General features: G+C 42.2%; 1 pseudogene; it reads left to right on the forward strand.

Moving 5' to 3' along the window:
- Window positions 1-4,693: 4,693 nt before the first annotated feature.
- On the forward strand, window positions 4,694-5,235 carry LOC100771059 (annotated as a pseudogene).
- The last annotated feature ends 13,774 nt before the right edge of the window (window positions 5,236-19,009 follow it).

Genomic DNA, 19,009 nt, shown 5'->3' on the forward strand with positions numbered 1-19,009 from the left:
TGACTTCATTAAAACCATAATAAATTAGCACTGAGGAAGCCAATGACATATTTCCTCTACACAGTGACAAGATGGTTCCTTGGAACTGTCACTATGAATGGACATGTTAGGATTCTAGAATATTAGACATCAGAAGGTATCCTCATTCCAAGAGAGGAATATGGCTGTAACTACAATCATATACAGCAAAACTGGGATGACAAGCCAAGTGCTTTGACCTACATAACTCCATGGATTAAAGCCGGGTGTGATGGTGCATACTTGTGATTTTGGAAGGCTATTATGTATTATGGGATGCTGTATATGTATTATTAAAATATAATTCACCTTAAAATTGTAACACCGAGTTTAAAAAAATGAATGCAGCAAGTTCTTTAGCACACTGTAATTAATGTGTATTCAAAACATTTGCAAACATAAATGCCACTGTAGATATGTATATATCTTAGAATGTATGAAATCCAGGGCTAAGGCAAAAAAGAATAGATGATACATGAAAAGGTAATTATTGGGCTGGAGAGATGGCTCAGAGGTTAAGAGCACCGACTGCTCTTCCAGAGGTCCTGAGTTCAATTCCCAGCAACCACATGGTGGCTCACAACCATCCCATATGAGATCTTGTGCCCTCTTCTGGTGTGCAGATATACATGACAGCAGAATGTTGTATACATATTAAATAAATAAAATCTTTTGTGTGTGTGTACCACCACTGCCCAGCTAGCCAACTCTTTTTAGATTTATTTATTTATTTATTTAATTCACCCACATGATTTGAGGTGTTCATATCTTTAATATATTTCCATTTTATCAGAAAAACAACAGATTTTCTTTCAAAATCCTAGAGCAGACAATTAAAGAAGGCTCATAAATAAGCAACAAGGAAATTTTTAAACCCACAGTTATTACAAAGTAAACATCCAATATTGTTCAAGGAGGGAAAATTTCTAACTTCTCAAGCATTGCCACTGGAGGGGGCAAATGAAGGAGAAGTTTCCATGAAGGAAATTTGGCACATGTACAAAATGCATGAGAAGTGTCCTCTGAAAACCTACAAAGCCTTGGCAGGTTGCCATGTCTAGAAATGTACCTTAAGTAATAAAAGTACATAGAGATTTAGCTACAGGATGATTGTTGTCCCATGTACAGCAACTGAAAAGGAGAGGTACACGTGACTACATATTAGTGAAATAAAACACATATTACATAATAGGATGTTGTCAGTGGAGAAATAGCAAGAACTTAAACATAGTGAGGCGAAAAACACAAATAAAACATATGGACCCTAAGCTATTTTGTGATTTAATATAGAGGGGGAAAGGCATTTTTAATAATAAAAGCATTACATTCTTAAAAGAACTTGGAAAATAAAGTCAAAGTATTAAAAAGTCATGCCAAATGCCATCAACATTAACCGGATATACTCAGGGTTTGTCTTTTTATAGGGATAAGAAACTAATGTTTAAAAGAAGAAATAAGAGGGCCAGGGATGAAGCTCAGGGCAGAGTGTTTCCCTAGTGTGTTGGCTCAGTCCTCAACATTGAATACACACACACACACACACACACACACACACACACACACACACAGGCCATAGTCTTTGAGAATACAAATGCTGATTTCAATTTGTAACCCAATGTTCATAAAGAAGTGCTCTGTGAAGAGTGCTGGTGCTCTTGAGACAAGGTCCTGCTACACAGCTCTAGATGGCCTGGAGCTTGCAATGATCCTCCTGCCCTCACCTCTCCAGCTCGAAACATTTTCCAAAATCTGATCAGGAAGGAAATATGACTGCAAAGAGGAAGGAAGAATGAATGATAGTTGAACATCTTTTACCTAAGCACCAGATGCCTACCGTGTGAGTGAGTTTATGACAAGCTCTCAGATTGAACACTCAGAGCCTGGGTTCTGGAGATTGCCTTAAATACAGAGATAAGAGTTGGGAGCCGGTACAATCCACAGCCCCAGAAAAGCTAAGTAACAAGGCCCAAAGAGAGCTGCACGGATGTCCCTGGGTAGGGGAAATAGAAATCTCCTGAGTAAAATGAGGGTAGGGGTGAAGGGATGGGGTGCAGGGATGGGAACATGAGGGATCTGATCAGGTGGGTTGGAGCCAGGACAAACAAGGAGAATAATGAAAGAGATATCTTGAAGGGGGCACATTTTGTGGTTAGGAAGAAATCCGATGCCAGGGAAACTCCCAGGACCTCAGCTAAGACTCCTAGCAACAGTGGAGAGGGTGCCTGAACTGGCCTTCTCCTCTAATCACATTGGTGACTATCCTAATTGTCAGAGAGTATTCATCCAGTAACTGATGGAAGCAGAGATTCACAGCTAAGCACTGGGGTGAGCTCCAGAGTCCTGTTGAAGAGAAAGAGAAAGGATTGCATGAGCTGGGGGACAAGGTAATGACAGGGGAACCCACAAAGACAGCTGACCTGAGCACCTGGGAGCTCACCAGCTCTGGACCAACAGCTAGGGAGCCTGCAGGGGACTGACTTAGGCCCTCTGCTTGTGTGTGACAGTTGCATTGCTTGGTCTCTTTGTGGGGCTCCTAGCAGTGGGATCAGGACCTGTCCCTGGCACTTGAGCTGGCTTCTGGGAACCCAATCCCCAAGTTGGGTTGCCTTGCCCAATCTTGATGAAGGGGGAGGAGCTTGGTCCTGTCTCAGCTTGATGTACCATGCTTTGTTAACTCTGATGAGAGGTCTGTCCCTTTCTGAATGGAGACTGAGCAGGGGTAGATGGGGGGAGTGGTTGTAGAAGGGAGGTGGAGGGGAGGGAAGAAGAGGAGAAGAGGGAAGGGAAACTGTGGTTGGTTTGTAAAATAAATGTAAAAAAAAAAATAATTAAAAAAGAGCTACTCCCAACTTAGAGTTGGGAGCCAGGCAGCCTGGTCTACAGAGTGAGTTCTAGGATAGCCAGGGAAGAATAAATAACAAACAAAGGAATGAATAAATAGAAGATGAGAACACAAAGGAAACAAACCATTAATAAAGAGTTAAGAGTGGGGCCACCATTCCATTGCTGACAAGCTTTCATCACAACAGCAGCCTCATTTCTCTGTCCCCCCTCTATCCGCCATGCTCCTCCATTTTATGAGCTGTTTAGGGGTTGTAGGCTAGAAGAATATGTGCAGTGCATTCACGTACATACCTGGCTGTGAATGGGCAATGCTATCAATGCTAGCTCTTGGTGTGAAACAGCTGAACCACAAAGAAACTAATTAAAGAGCCGGAGAGATGGCTCAGTTGGGTTGCCACTGACTGCTCTTCCAGAGGTCCTGAGTTCAATTCCCAGCAACCACATGGTGGCTCACCATCTGTTATGAGATCTGGTGCCCTCTGCTGGTGTGCAGATATACATGGAAGCAGAATGTTGTATACATAATAAAAATAAAATCTCTAATAAAAAAGAAACTGCATTAAAAATAATAATAAAAGACATTGTGTAACCCTGGGTGTCAGTGTGCATCAAGCAGATGATGGCATGGGCTGCAGAGATTTGGCCACTATGAGAACTACTAAGGCTAACAGTGACTGGCCTTCTGGACAGGATGGGGATGGGCAGATGACAGTCAGTACATGTGTCAGTGCACAATCTCCCCTCTCCTCCAGTTCTTGGAGAACAAGAAATGTTCATCTCTAGTGGCTCTAGGACCTGGATGTTTGCATATACCCCAGATTCATTCATGTTTCCAAGGTATCTGAGGACTGGGTCTGCGAGAGGTTAGAGGGTTAAAGGAAGCATAGAGAAACCTCTGGTTTTGTTCATATGAAGAAACATCATTGTGATGGCTGTCATGAATCTGGAAGGATGGGGTGGCTGTCACCTCATGACACATGAATCTCCCAGGGCTGTGACCTTGGACTTTCTAGCTTCAAGAGCCATGAGAAATAAATTTCTGTTGTTTAGAAGTCTGTGGTGTTTTTGTGATGACAGCCAAGCAGACTACCTGACAGGGCCTTTACACACTGCATATCACAGCTGCTGGAAGATAAAGAGTGGCTACAGAGATGTCTCAGTGGTTAAGGGCATTTGCTGAGCAATCATGAGGACAGGAGTTCAGATCCCAGCACCCATGAAACAATCCATTCATCCAGCAAACATATAACTTCAGCTACTTTTTCTGGTCTCCACATTCACACATGTATATGCACATATACACATATACAGATACAGATAAACACAAAAACCACACACATTCTTGAAAGTAAAAAAATAAAAACCTATGAGATAACATTTTATACAAACACACACACACACACACACACACACACACACACACACACACAATTAGTCTATGATAATTAAGTGGAGCTAGACCTATTACTGCAGTTGGAGATATCAGGGAAGGCTTCAAAGAAAAAGTTGATTATTCTAGTCCTAATAGCATATATTATGGGGGAGTAGGGATGAGGAGATGGCAGAAGAATGAGGCCTGGAAAATGTGGGACATGAGAAGGGACCATGAGAAAGGGTAGAATATTCTTTTGGTAAGAAAAGGCTTACCAAAAAAAAAAAAAAAAAGCAAAAGGTGAAGTCGAAAAAACAAATCCAAAGGAAAAGGGCTAACAGATCTGATTCTTCATATTCTTCCACAGTGAAGTGACTCCAGAAGCTCTTTACTATCCTAATGTGTTGCTAGAGGGCTATTAGAAATTAGAAGCTTTTGGCCGTCCCTGCTGCCGCCGACATGGAAGCTCTGTACTGAGTCCCATTCTTAGTGCTCGAATGCCCCAACCTGAAGCTGAAGAAGCCCTGGGTGCACATGCCGTCAGCGATGACGGTGTACGCCCTGGTGGTGGTGTCTTACTTCCTCATTACCGGAGGAATAATCTATGATGTTATTGTTGAACCTCCAAGCGTTGGCTCAATGACTGATGAGCATGGACATTAGAGACCAGCAGTTTTCTTGGCTTACAGAGTAAATGGACAGTATATTATGGAAGGACTTGCGTCTAGCTTCCTGTTTACAATGGGAGGTTTAGGTTTCATAATCCAGGACCGATCCAATGCACCAAATATTCCAAAACTCAATAGGTTTCTTCTTCTCTTCATTGGCTTTGTCTGTGTCCTGCTGAGTTTCTTCATGGCTAGAGTATTCATGAGAATGAAATTGCCGGGTTACCTGATGGGCTAGTGCCTTTTGAGGAAATCAGTGGATCCTGGATTGGCTCCTGTTAGAGAAGTTTTAGAGGCTGAGCCACTCCCCTGTGCGGTGAGGAGAACTGTGAAGAGCAGAGTAAAAACCACGTTGAGCGACACCCTAGCAAGCATATGACAGCTAGGATTGGAATTCATGCTATCAGAGACACGTTCATTACAGTATTTTTTCTGATAACTTCTTCTGATGTACCAACTATGTTAAGTGTCATTTTCTTCTTAGTTTTTTATTTCCTAAAGAAAATATACTCCATTTCTAAAACTTTGGTATTGAATAAAGTGATTATTTAAAAAAAATTACAAGCTTTTTTAATCCACTAACATTTTGATGAGACACCGTCAGGTGTCAGGGGAGACAGTAAATGCCCAGATTAAAGCAGGCAATCAAAAATGTCCTCTTCAATAGACTGCAGCCAAGTGACAAGAATTTTGTTTATTGTTGCCATTTAAAAAAAACTTTAACACATAGAAAAATAGAACATTTTTTATTCAAAACAAATGATATAATATTAACTATCTCCTTTCAAAACTCTTATTACATGCAAGAATATTTTTAGCTGAGAAGTCGCTCTTTTCCTCTATAGTGTGACCTTGCAACAGTAAAGAGTGATGTTATGGGCCAAGATCTCAGGTCAGGTGTCCTTCATTTGGTAACCAGTGTTGCCAAATAGAAAAACACATTTCACAGGTACAGCTAGTCAGTACTGCATATTTCCCAATACTCAAGTGCATTTGATATATGCTATTGCAAAAATCCCTGTTGTTTGTTTTGTTTTGCTTTGCTGTTTTTGAGAAAAGATCCTGTTTGTTATATATCTATATAGCCTAGGCTGGCCTCTGACTTTTGACAGTCCTGCCTCAGCCTCCGAAGTACTGGGATTACAGATGTGTGACTTCATGCTGGGTGTCCACTGCAGTACTTTAATGGTTCTCCTCCAGAACGCTGATATGTGACAGTTTTGAAAATATGTTCTGTACCATAGTTAAAAAAAAAAAATACTCAAAGCCAGGCATGGCAGTGCAAGCCTTTAATCCCGGCATTCAGGAGACAGAAGTAGACAGATCTCTCTGAGTTCAAGGTCAGCAAGGAAGTCTTTTTAATTAATTACTTAATTTTGGGTCTATGAGATCTTGCCGAAAACAAAACAAATGTCCTTCTGCCCTTGCACTACAGCACCTACTTTACCTCCCCAGAGTAAAAGTGTCTCTGATGTCCAAAGGAGAGATGAGGTGAAGCCTCCCTTCTATGCCATAGCACACCCCAGGAACACTCTCTGCCCCTTGTTTTTACCACTCACCTCCCAGCACTTTCAAAACTGCTGCTCCTGCTGTTCAACTGAACTTTGAAGTAACCAGAGCTTAGCTCTTGGATTCAGACAAAAGGAAGAAATGGATTGTGTGTGGTGAGGAGAGTTTGATTTAGAAGCTGGGATTTAGCTCTGCTGGAGGACCACTTACCATGCATGCAGCCGGGGTTCAGTTGCCAGTACCCGAACTCAGGAGATCTGGGGATAAGGATCAGAAGTTCAAGGTCATCCTTGGCTATATAGCAGGTTTTAGACAAGCCTGGGATACAGGAGAGCCTGTCTCAAAAAGCAAAAGAAACCTAACCAACCAACCAGGCAAAAAACAATTTGTGATAGAAACATGATGTCATCATGAGAGAGAGGAATCTAGCAGGTTGTTCACTGATAGCACATACCTTTAATCCCAGCACTCAGGAGGCAGTGGCAGGTGATCTGTGAGTTCGAGGACAGCCTGGTCTACAGAGTGAGTTCCAGGGCAGAAGAAAACTATCTGGTTTGAAGTTCCACTTCAGACAATTAAGAGATTCAGAAGGGCACTCCTTAGAAGGTGACTAGAAGAGCCATTTTTAATTAATTTTACATTTATTTATTTTGTGTATGAGGAGGGGGTGTGAGCTTGCCACAGTGTGCATGTGGGAGTCAGTTCTCTCCTCCCACCACTTCAATTCTGGGGCCTTTACCCACTGAGTCATCTTCCAAATCCCCGAAGAGGCTTGCTAGTCTCCTCTTGTTTTACTTAGGGTTTCTATTGCTTCGGCAAAACACCATGAGCATAAAGCAAAGTTGGGGAGGAAAGACTTACACTTCCAAATTGCTTTCACCACTGAAAAAAGCTGGGACAGGATCTCAAGCAGGGAAGGATCCTGGAAACAGAAGCTGATGCGGAGGCCATGGAGGGATGCTGCTTACTTTCTTGCTTCCTACAGCTTACTCAGCCTGCTGCCTTATAGAACTCAGGACCACCAGGCCAGGGATGGCTCCACCCACCATGGGCTGGACCCTCCACTATTGATCACTAATTGAGAAAATGCCTTCCAGCTGAGTCTCATGGAGCATTTCCCCAACTGAGGCTCCTTCCTCTCTGACGACTCTAGCTAATGTCAAGTTGACACACAAAACCAGCCAGTACACCTCTTGCTGAGAAAAGTGCTCCAGAGGGACTGTCTTGTCCTTATTTGTCTTCTCCACTGAAAGACAAGATAAAGTAAAACTTGCAAATACCTTTGTGAAATGGTTACCACTCTTTGCTAGAGAAATTTGCATAGACCTGTACAACCTGCACCTGCTAAACCACTGTGGGGGAGGGGGAAGCAGAGGAGGCCTGGGGAACAGGAACAACTCCCATCTCAACTTTTCCCAGATTCCAAATTCCAGGTGATAACAATAGCCTTAGCTTGTAGGTAGGTGACCCGAAGCACAACCTACAAGGGTGGGAAGATGCCAGACACTAGGGGACCGCCCCTGAAAGAACAAACACCAGTCACCAAGAGTGGGCTGGACTCTGACTAGGTTTGAATCAACACACAATTAACAGATCTAGAATGAGTTAACCTGTCTGCAACTCAGTTTCTTTTCTATGAAATGACTCTAGATATTAATGCCTCTGTGAGAAAAGTGAGGACATTAAGTGGCTAAATATATGTAGAAAGTTTATAAAGAAGCAGAGTGAGGTAGCTCACACCTGTAATCCCAGGGTAGTTTCAAGGTGAGTCTGGTCACAAAAGAGTAGGGGTCATGATAGACTCTGAGAGAAAGGTAAGTAATTTATGACAGTTCCTGGTGCCGAGTGTATTGAATGCTCAAGCCATGTGTACTCTAAGGGGTCAAGTAGTGGCCTTCAAAGTGGGCTCAGGCCAACCCAGCTCTAGACATCAGCCCCCCCCCCCACCAGTGGCTCTCAACTATGCCAGAATCACCCCATCCTTCCCTGCCCCCTCTCTTTGACTTTTTGTGCCTCCGCTGCTCTCCCCCACTTACTTTCACAGCTCCCTGTCTCTTCTAGGGCTTGCTCAGCTGTCTCTTCCCCCACCCATGGGCCCCTCCCATTCTCCTTCACTGTTGGGTTTTATCCATGCCACCTATCATGATCTCTTAGACATTTGTTTAAAAAACTTTTCCACTGGGTGGTGGTGGTGCATGCCTTTAATCCCAGCACTCAGGAGGCAGAGGCAGGTGAGCCTGGCCAGCCTGGTCTACAGCGTGAGTTCCAGGACAGGCTCCAAAGCTACACAGAGAAACCCTGTCTCAAAAAAAAAAAAAAAACAAAAAAAACAAAACAACAGCAACAACAATTTGCGCTCCTACAAATACATCTCTCTTAGAGCAGGTATTTGTGTTTTGTTCACTGATGTTTCAATACCCAAAACAGGTGCTCAATAGTCAATCAATGAATGACTGTTTCACATGTGCCCATTCTTACACTTAAGCACATGTATGCTGCTTCAGACTTTTGCTATTACAAGGGTGCTATGAACAAGTATATTCCCTTGCTCACTTTTTACTGGAACTCCTGGATCAGGAATTAAGCACAGCTTTAGTTGACTAGTTGTTACCGGCCAACTCTCCAGAGGGCTCTTTATCTGTACTCCCTCCTTCAAGGTTTTGGACCCTGCTCAGACTGTGGTGGTTCCTGGTGTTACTGGATTCCATTGAGTTCTGCTGACTGCAGTAAGATGGGGTATTTTGGTTTTAGTTCTATTTTTATTACTTACTTGAGAGGGTGGGGGAGGATATACATTCACTGTGAGAGATGGTCTCTCCTTCCACCTTATGGATATTGTGGCTTGAACTCAGGTCATCTGGCTTGGTGGTGAACACTTTTGCCTGCTAGCCATCTCACTGGCCTTGGTTCTAATTTTCCTTTTTGAAACAGTCTAAGATGTTCAGGTTGATTGCTTACTCCCAGGCAAGCCCTCAAGGTGTGATCATCCATATTTAGCCCTTCCAAATGGCTGGGATTGCAGGCTTGAGCTACCAGGCCCAGATCATCAAATATTTGACTAGGCTGAAATCAATCTACGTGCTGCCCCACCAAGAAGCTCATGAAGCCCCGAGAAACCCACTTTCTGAGGTATTTTTAATTGGAACTCTATCCCTGACTTTGTATAAGAAAACTTTAGCTGGGCATTGGTGGCGCATGCCTTTAATCCCAGCACTTGGGAGGCAGAGGCAGAGGGTCTCTGTGAGTTTGAGACTAGACTGGTCTACAAGAGCTAGTTCCAGGACAGCCTCCAAAGCCACAGGGAAACCCTGTCTCGAAAAAACCAAAAAAAAAAAGAAAAAAGAAAAAAGAAAAAAAGAAAACTTTAATAAGCTGTAGTACTCTTGTTATTCTAACCACTTTAACATTCTGAAATGAAGTGATGGGATGTAATTAATATTCTCATTTTGTTTTATTTAAATGTGTGATGATTGCTGACTATTGAATATCAAAACTCAAGTGGACTGTGGCAGTGACAAGCCTAAACACCTTTCCTCATATTGTCAGGAAACCCTCTAGACTCCTTATCAGACCCCATCCTTCAAAGACAGGACACGAAGAGGCTGCTCTCCGAACTTGACTCAGATCCTCTACCTCCCCCAGGACAGGCTCAGGAAGAAGGCACTGATTATTTAAATAACATTTTATTCTTCATTCAGCCCTACCTTCTGTTAATTTGGCCTCTCTTTCTCATACTATCATCCTTTCTTCTAGATTACTGGTGTTAATATAAGGTTGTCATAGCATAGTTTGGATGGATAATAAATGAAATTTATCCATTTATTATTAAAAAATAAAACAGAACAAAATAATAGAAATTAAAAATGAAGAGAGTTACCTTCAATAGACAATGACATTGCCTTTCTCATGTCACTAGGAGTGTGTAGGCATGTGTGCAAATGTGTGTGTTCATGCACATATGTGTGCCTGTTGAACCCAAGGGCCTCATGGCCTTATGTATCCTATTTATGTTGTTTTTTTTTTTATTTTTTTTTTAAAGAAAGTCTCATGTATTCCAGACTGGTCTTGAACTCACTATGTAGCAGAGGATAACCTTGAACTCCCGATCCTCCTACATCTACCTCCTGAGTACTAGGATTGTGGGTGTTCACCACAGCTCTTGGTTTATGCATGTATAAATCCAAGGTCTTATGTATATTAGGCAAACACTCTATCAACTAAGATACATTCCAGCCCCAGTAGTATTTTAATGAGAGTTTCAATTTAATTTCCAAGAAATCAAACTAAGACAAAATGAAAAATTACTAAAAACAGGAGGAAAAACCTGAATACATCACTTCAGCTTAGATGCTTTTAGCTCACACTTAGAGAAATGAAATTTGACGACACACTGACTGACAAATGGAAACAGTGGCTTGTTTCACTCTAAAATACTTGTTTCAATATTTGATCACCGTCCCTGTAAACCTTCTCTTTGAAAATTAAAACAGTACCAGTTATTTTGCTCATATTCACAATTCAGAGCTATATCTAAGGTGGACTATAAAGAAGATCTAAACTACAAAATTAATTTTGACACTCTATTCCCAACTGCAGAGACCAGTCTCCTTTCGTGGTGTCTATGCCGAGATCTTTCTCTCCCTTTTTATTATGTTGCTCAAATCACGGGAAAGGTTATTTTACTTGGCAGGAAGTGAACCTTTTCTTACAACTTGGGGCCCAGTCTTTGTCTGGCTAGACAGCACACACCTACTCTCCAAGGACAGGTGAAGGGAGAACTGGCAGGGAAGTTGAATCTCTGTAAACAACACATGGAAATTCTTAGATGCAGTGTATATTCTGAATAGCATCACCTCTAGAATATGTCCCACTGAAAATAGGAAACTTAGCAAATTCAGAAATCTACTAAGTTGCCATCAGACCTCCAAGAACATTGTTCTTTTTGTTTGTTTGTTTGTTTTTGTCCATATTAAATTAGTTCACCTTTTAAAACTGAAAAATGAACCCTAAAGACATATTCTTCCCCACCCACCCCCCGTAGTATCTTCCTCTAGGGATAAATTGAAATGAAGTTTATTGTTTTGATTCCATAAATGACATAAAGATTTGGGACTAGGTCAGTATAGAAGTGATGATAAAGTCAAGGTTTTATAAGAAGGGATGTAAATAAAATATTGGCAATGTAGGCAAAAAAGATTTAAAAACTTTATGGCTATAACTGGTGGTAAACAAAGTCATAGGATGGCTCAGTGGCTAGCCACATAAGAGTGAGGTCCAGCTGAGCATTGGTGGTACATGCCTTTAATCCCAGCACTCGGGAGGCAGAGGCAGGCAGATTTCTGTGAGTTCAAGACCACCCTGGTCTCCAAGAGCTAGTTCCAGGACAGTCTCAAAAAACACAGAGAAATTCTGTCTCAAAACATGCCCTCCCCCCCCCAAAAAAAGAGTGAGGTCCAGAGTTCGAATCCCAAGGACCCATGGAAAATCCGACATAGCAATGCAATCTGTAATCCTAGTGTTTCCACAATGAGAATGAGGGTGGAGGGAGGAGAATCCTTAGGAGCTGGCAGACCAGCAAAGACAGTGCAGCAACAACAACAACGAGATGGAAGGCAAGAACTGACACCTGAGGTTGTCCTTGAATTTCTACACACGGTGGCATATGCACCTGGGCCCACAGACATTCCCTCCTGCACACACATACACACACACACACACACACACACACACACACACACACACACACACACCTAAAATCCGAAAATAAGATGGTATTGACTGAGAGAAAACATCTGCAATCACACATCACCCCGAACATTTCTAAAGCTGTTACAAGGAGATATGTTGGTGGCATTCCAGCTTAAAGGGAACACAAGCTGATCCTCCTTTTTCTACCAACAAAGTAAATCCCCAGTGATTGTTCTTGTTGTTTGAGGGAAATAGCAAGATCCTGTTCACTTTCTTTCAGGCTAGTGTGGATTTCTCTCCTGGTCTGAAACTCACATGGGCAGAGGCACACCTTCACATTACATAATACATACGGGGCATTAGCCAAGAAAGGTACGATTGCATCTGCGATGGTGGCACAACCCCCTCCCCCCACCCCCAGTCTGTACACTTGTCAGATCACACAATCATTTTTTTTTTTTTAATTCAGGCCCTTGCCTTCTCTCTCCCTTCTGCCCAGTGCTATGTTTTTGTTTTTGTTTTTACATGGTGTGTGTGTGTGTGTGTGTGTGTGTGTGTGTGTGTGTGTGTGTGTGTAGTGATTATTAGTTAGCTTCACTTTCTATGTTGTTGTTCTCCTTTCCCCTGCACTGACTTCTTCATGCAAGCGAAGCATTTTATTTTTATCTCTTTTGTTAGGTATGAGCTCCCATGAACTATGTCTCCCATGTCACAGAAAGTCATTGAAGAAGAAAAGGCATGGACAAGTCACATCACCAGGATATGAATCCAAACCACCCATCTCTCCCCCTGAGCACCTAACACTAAGGATCACGCCATACAGAGTAGAGTAAACTAGATGGAGGTGAGCACCCGGCAGTAAGGATCACACTATATAGAGAGTAAACTAGATGGAGGTGAGCACCTGGCACTAAGGATCACACTATACAGAGTAAAGAGTAAACCTCCAACACAAGCCACTGTCTGTGATTCACAAAGACTATGTCACAGCCAGAGATGAGTGCTGGTGACTCCATGCACTGCCATGTCTCCCCCTAGGAATGCGTGGCTATGCAGCAATACTAACTCAGATCTTCATGCTTCAGCAACAGACACTTCAGTGAACCGTTGCCCAGTTCCAGGAGCCTAGTATTTTAAATTTTTTCTTCAGAAGTCCCAAGCAGACATTCTGTTTAGGCTTCCTTCCAGAACCAGGTCACAGGGAAATCCACCTTCTATTCCTGAGTGCATCTGAGAAAGCATCACTGTCTCTGACCCATGCCTAAAAATCACCACCATCTCCAGTTTAGAAAGCAGCACTGCCAGTGATAATCCCATCAATGGAGAAGACCACTAACACAATTTAAAGCCAAATCTAAAGCAAGCTTTAACTAAATACTGGCCAGGTGGATGGGCTCTGCCCAGGTCTCCAGAAAATGGCCCAGGGACACAGTTTGCAGCAGCTTAAGAAGGAAAACCCATAATTCATTGCATTTCCCACCAGATCCAATCAGGAGCAAGCATATATCCTGATGTATTCTAGTTTACATCCAATCAGTGGCAAGTGTACATCGGAAGTATTTTCTGCCTGTTAACCCCGCACCCACATGTGACCAAGCACATCTGGTGCAGATGGGTCAAACAAATTTGTTTAGGGCAATGAAAACATGTGACTCGTTATCTCCCATAAACAATAGCCTGCAGCATTTCAGGAGCTATCTGTTCTTGGGCCAGGGGCTGGCAGATCAGAGGCATTTTTGTTTCATGGATCTCTTAGGCATAGTAATTAAAACTTAAAATGTAACTTTGGTTCTCACATTAGAAGTCTGTTCCTTAGGGCTGGAGAGATGGCTCAGAGGTTAAGAGCACTGACTGTTCTTCCAGAGGTCCTGAGTTCAATTCCTGGCAACCACATGGTGGCTCACAACCATCCATTATGAGATCTTGTGCCCTCTGCTGGCATGTAGGCAGAAGACTGTATACAAAATAAATAAAATCTTAAAAAAAAAAAAAAAAACTGTGTTCCTTAAAGACAATCCTTCCTTCTCTTCTTTGTGTATTTATTGTTTGCGTTTTGTTCTAGATATGGGTTTCATGTAGCCCAGGCTGGCCTTGAACTTACTGTGTAATTGAGGCTGACCAGGAACTCCTGATTTTCCTCCCTTTACCTTCCAAGTGCTGTTCCTGGAAGTGTTAGACACTACACCTGACTGTTCCCTTCTACCCTTACTATCTCACAGACATTTGTTCCAGAAGAGGACAGAGAGAGAACAGAGTGTGTAAAGATAAAGGCCCACCACCTTGGGTAGCCTTGGGTGATCTGCCATATTGTCAGGACAATGCAATCTTGAGCTGATGCAACCTGAGCAGCCTTGGGCTATCTCACATTCAGGCTAGTTAGAAACAAACACCTGTGGCCTGCCTCTCCCATTTCTGCTTTTCTTTTCGTGTATATAGTAAGTCAAATTCTCTTCCCTCCCATCTTTCTTTTCAGTCCTCAGCTCCAATTATTTGCATCCATAAACCCCTCCTATGGGAGCATTTTAAAAATCCTCTCCCACCTTCTCTCAGCCACTCTCCAGTCACTTTAGGTAAAGCTTTGTCACTTTCTGACACCTCTTTTTCTGTGAATACATGTAAAATGGCTCCATTGGGTGGATTTGCACAAAAGCGGTATTCACAATACCTTCAATTAAGGAAAGGAGCGGCCGTTCACTTTGAACTGTTCTAGACTCAAGAGAAGAATGCTGGCTACTGTTCCTGGAGGGGATCAGATGGCCTCTTCAGATTCTTCTCCCACAGTTCACTTCCTTCCCTCCTCACCTGGTCCTGTGTCCTACCGCAAATAAGGTTGCTGAGGACTAGATCCAACTGGGGTCAATTTCTTAGCTATGTGACATAGGGCAGCTATTTAGTATTTGTTTTCTCATCTGACAAGGGGGTTTTCAATAGAATCTGTCTCCTAGGTTATTATGAATATTAACAGGGTTAATTTAAATGAAGCACTTTAGGCAGCTTTTGGCACAAAGCAAACTAAACAGGACTTAAAGGCATTTCCTCAAACACCAGTACTCAATACTTAAAATATTCACTTTTATTTCTTTTTAAAAATTCAAAGATTACAGAAACCCTTTCCTCAAAAATCTTAAAACTGAATAGTGTTTCAGCCACATGAGTAGGTAGACTCTCAAAGTAACTGTGGTCTAACCACTACTGATACTGGAAAGCTTCTTTTTTCAGCATGTGGTTTGGGGATTGAACCTCAATTCATGCCTGGCATACCACCATTAAGCTACATCTCTGACCTTACAAACATAATTCTAAAACACAATTTATGTGGAAGACAGGGGATACTGATTACTCATACAAATAAATACAAAACAATAACTTATTTAGCTTGCTAGAAAATTTGTTAATATTTTAAGGGATTAATATCTATATTGTCATTGTTGTATATCTAATTCTTCTGCAAAGGGTCTGGGATTAACTTCTTAACAGGTTTAGAGGCGTGCGTGCATGCGTGCGTGCGTGTGTGTTGCTTAGAACAGAACAGGGCCCCAGAGATGCATAATTCCATTAGCCCCAGGATTTGGCATTTCAACCAGACTCACAAATCATAAAACACTAGTCATATAAGGTGAGTGCTTTGGGTTTTCCCATGTTCACTTACTAGAGGACTCAGTTTCCCAGAGAGAAGTCCCCCACCGAGGGATGTTAGCCTCATGGAGAGAGCACAAAGATCCACAAAGTTAGATTCACAGCAAGAAAGCTGATCCTACCAGTCACTTCCTTTTTATTATCTCCTCAAATAAGGAAGCACCATGTTTGCCTGGAGGTTTTGTTTATTTTGAAATAACAATTAGGAACTGTTGGTAAAAATCACCCGATTTAGTTAAAAACAAAAAATCCAAGCTTTCCAGTAAATTTGAATTCCAGGTCAACTAGAGTTCTTCATGTTTGTTGGTTTGTTTGTTTGTTTTTTCTGTGTCCTGGATGCAATATTTAGGAAGACAGAACAATACTCCTGTTCATCCAAGATTCAAATTTTATCAGCCACTGTATTTAATCTGGCTACCCTACCTGTCAGATCAATTATTTCTGAATGTATTACTGTCTTCTCTCACTGATTATTACTATCATCCAAATGCATGTGCATTAGACATTTCTGTGCTTTGAAGGATTGTGTATTGAAGGAACAACAGTACACCAACTTGTCACAAGATTCTACAAGCTACAAGAATTCTCATTTGCATTGAAACTGGGAAGAAACTCATGGAATTGTATATTTTATCACTTAGTTTGCTCTGTACAACTATAGAAATAGATAACTTAATTTTTATTTAAATGTGCTTATTTTCCCAAAGAGTGAGTGGAATCCAGTTTGTGAAAAACAAATATGGGACAATACTGCCACCTGGAGATCAGAAGAGCAATAAGCCTTCTAACTGAAAAGAAACCAGTTATCAGGAATGCCTGTTTTGACCATGCCTTCCTCCTTACTGCCATGGGGTTTAATTTCCCCTAACTGGTTCATATTTACTATGCTGAAGACACTATGCTGGCCTTGGTGAATATAAAGACAGTAAGGCCCAGATCCTTGCTCCAGGAACTAACAGGCTAGTAAGAAGGACAGGCACCAGTGACTACGGAAACCAAGGATGCAAATGCACAGTTGAATCTCACAGAATGTGTTATGCCAAGTTCCTGAGACCCCAGAAAAGACCACCAAGGAGCCGACTCACTTTTGCAAATGCATTAAGGTTTAATATTAAGTTACAAGCCTCAGCAGGGACCCTGAGCAGCTAACTAGCACAGCAGCTGCAAGAAAAAGGATGCCTGGCCTCAATTGCAAGGGGTTTATAGGGAAAAAAAAAAAAAAAAAAAAACATAAGCAGGGTGGTATGTGCCTTGGCTGTTCAGGATTGGGTAATAGTAGGTGACCTTTGGATTCATTGATGTGGGGGCTAGGGGAATTTCAAAATTGTTACTAACAGTTGCCCACAAGGACAGTTGTGACAAGATGATGTTATTTATCAAAATTAGCCATTGTGTGACCACCTGGATAGGGTCACTTTGTCTAGGATGGGCACAGTTTGGATGCTCCTTGGAACTGTTTATGGTTCCTTGGCTGGAGCTGAATCAGCCTTGTGCCATTCAGTGAATTTCTCAAGGTGGCTTTTTCTGAGGATAGAGTTAACTCCATCCTCTCCAGTTTACCTTTACAATGGACATGCTGGCACACCTGTAATCCCAGAACTCAAGAGGCAGAGGCAGGAGGACAATCTCAAATTGAAGGCCACCCTGTTCTATATAATGAACAGCCAAGGTTACATAGCAAGACTGTCTGAAAAAGAAAAACCTATCTTTATATGGTAGAAAGTGTATTTCTTATTTCTAGGCTGACAGTACATGGTAGTTTATATTTTCCCAATCACTGTGAAGAACCTGTCTCCAGTGACACTATTCAGTGTATAGACTACCTAACTGACACACATTCTGCCCCTTTTCCTCAGACCTCTGCAAGGATGTTGATCCCAGCTCTCTTTCCTGGACTCCTACAGTAATTCTTCCAGGGCTTTGAGCCTATAAGGGATTACTCTGGGTGGAAGTATGGTTTGCGTGCGCGTGCGCACATACACACACACACACACACATATACAAATATGTGTCAAGTAACAGCTTTCATCATTCTTATTTTTAGAATGTTTTGTTTTAAAGACAGTATTTCACTCTATAGCATAGGCTAACCAGCACAGGCAGGACTGTAGTTCTGAGATTCCATATGTTTACCACCACCACTTTTTAGTTTTTGAGACAGGGGTACTTTTTATGTAGCCTTGCCTGTCCGAGATCCACCATGTAGACCAGGATGGCCTCAGCCACACAGAAACTTGCCTACCCTGTCTCCTGAATACTTGGATTAAAGGTGTGCATCTCTGAAACTGGCAGTTCTTCCTACCATTTCAACTGCCCTTTGTTCTGCCTCCCTTTGTGGCTGCCTTTAGCACCAACAATGAAATGCCCCTAGCTCTACCCCAGTGATTCTTTCCTCTTTATCACAGAGAGCAAGTCAAGTTTCTCAATTTTGTATCTTCCAATCCACCCTCCTGTACACCTAATGCATATCTAGCTGTCATCATTCATTATGAGCACACAGAAGGTGTCTTTATCTTTCTCTTGTCTTTATCTCCCCCACTGTGTTAGTTTGCTGTAATAAAACACTGCCCAGGGGCTGGAGAGATGGCTTAGAGGTTAAGAGCACTGACTGCTCTTCTAGAGGTCCTGAGTTCGATTCCCAGCAACCACATGGTGGCTCACAACCATCTGTTATGAGATCTGATGCCCTCTTCTGATGTTAAGATATACATGGAAGCAGAATGTTGTATACATAATAAATAAATGAAATCTTAAAAAAAAACACCGTCCAAAAGCAACTTGGAGAGAAATGGGTTTATTTAGCTTACACTTCCCAGTCCCAGTCCATCATTGAGAGAAGCCAGGGCAGGAACTCAAGGAAGGAACAAGTAGAAGCCATAGAGTAGTGGTCCTTATCCTGTGGGTGGTAACCCCTTTGGGGATCCAACAACCTTCGACAGGGGTTGCCCAAGACCATGGATTATGAAGATATTTACATTACAATTCATAACAGTTATGAATTTTATTTTCATTGGGCAGTCATCACAACATGAGGAAATATATTAATGGGTCTCAGAATTAAGAAGGTTTAGGACCACTGCCATAGAGAAATGATGCTTCTTGACTTTCCTTCTGCCTCACCCTGCTTTTTCATACAATGCAGGACCCCTTGCCTCGGGGATGGTACCACCTATGGTGGGCTTGCTGGACCCTCCCACCTCAGTTGTTAAAAGGCCTCACAGACTTGCCTACAGGCCAATGTGATGGAGGCATTTTCTCCATTGAGGTTCCCTCT

The sequence above is a fragment of the Cricetulus griseus genome, chromosome 2 (genome assembly GCF_003668045.3).
Source record: "Cricetulus griseus strain 17A/GY chromosome 2, alternate assembly CriGri-PICRH-1.0, whole genome shotgun sequence".
Classification (NCBI taxonomy): Eukaryota; Metazoa; Chordata; class Mammalia; order Rodentia; family Cricetidae; genus Cricetulus; species Cricetulus griseus.